We start from the raw sequence: 655 nt of genomic DNA, 5'->3' as shown, positions 1-655 counted from the left end.
CAGTGGCCACCGAGGCCTGGCGCTCGGTGTCGATGGACTTCATCTTCGGGCTCCCACCCGATGCTAAAAGACGATCAGGTGTCTTGGTATTCGTAGACCGCTTCAGCAAGATGGTTCACCTGATTCCGGTGTCGGATGCGATCACCGCGGCAGATACCGCGGTGCACTTCCTCGATGCTGTCTTCCGTCATAATGGCCTTCTCGAATCTATCGTCTCCGACCGCGACCCGCGCTTCACGTCGGCCTTCTGGTCAAAGCTCTTCGAGCTACTGGGCTCGAAGCTAATGATGTCCACAGCAGCCCATCCGGAAACGGACGGCCAGACGGAGCGCGTAAATCGCGTCCTCGAAGACGTCCTTCGAAGCTACGCGACGTCGTTCTCCAGCTGGAGCTCGTTTCTGCCACTGGCCGAGTTCGCTCTGAACAACGCGGTACACGCGTCGACTGGGCTGACGCCCTTATTCGTTAATAACGCGCGACACCCGCGTGTCCCTGCTCTCCTCGCCGTGGGCCATCCCACAGCGCCGCGTGTCTCCACTCTGGGTGGGGAAGAAGCTGCCGACAAGCCGTCTACTCCATCTGCGATGTCTCCGGCGGCTACACCGGTACTGGGTCAACCGGTACATACACCGGTTGCTAATGATATCTCGAGTGT

Source organism: Phytophthora infestans, genomic scaffold (genome assembly GCF_000142945.1).
Source record: "Phytophthora infestans T30-4 supercont1.15 genomic scaffold, whole genome shotgun sequence".
NCBI classification, from domain to species: Eukaryota; Oomycota; class Peronosporomycetes; order Peronosporales; family Peronosporaceae; genus Phytophthora; species Phytophthora infestans.
The sequence above is the reverse complement of the archived record's forward strand: the minus strand, read 5'-3'. Positions refer to the sequence as shown.